Genomic DNA, 678 nt, shown 5'->3' on the forward strand with positions numbered 1-678 from the left:
AATTATAACCAAACCCAACCCAACTAACCAAACCAAACCAAACCAAACCAAACCAAACCAAACTAACAACTAACCAAACCAAACCAACCAAACCAAACCAAACCAAACCAAACCAAACCAACCAAACCAAACCAAACTAACCAAACCAAACCAACCTTATAACCAAAACTAACCAAACCAAACTAACCAAACCAAACCAAACCAAACTAACCAAACCAAACTAACCAAACCAAACCAACCCAAACCAAACCAAACCAAACCAAACCAAACCAAACCAAACCAAACCAAACCAAACCAAACCAAACCAAACCAAACCAAACCAAACCAAACCAAACCAAACCAAACCAAACCAAACCAAACCAAACCAAACCAAACCAAACCAAACCAAACCAAACCAAACCAAACCAAACCAAACCAAACCAAACCAAACCAAACCAAACCAAACCAAACCAAACCAAACCAAACCAAACCAAACTAACCAAACTAACTAACCTAACCTAACCAAACCCAACCCAACCTAACCCAACCAAACCAAACCAACCAAACCAAACCAAACTAACCAAACCAAACTAACTAACCAAACCAAACCAAACCAAACCCAAACCAAACCAAACCAAACCAAACCAAACCAAACCAAACCAAACCAAACCAAACCAAACCAAACCAAACCAAACCAAA

The sequence above is a fragment of the Odontomachus brunneus genome, unplaced genomic scaffold (assembly GCF_010583005.1).
Source record: "Odontomachus brunneus isolate Ranch 3 - 2012 unplaced genomic scaffold, Obru_v1 Obru_scaffold_073, whole genome shotgun sequence".
Lineage (NCBI taxonomy): Eukaryota > Metazoa > Arthropoda > Insecta > Hymenoptera > Formicidae > Odontomachus > Odontomachus brunneus.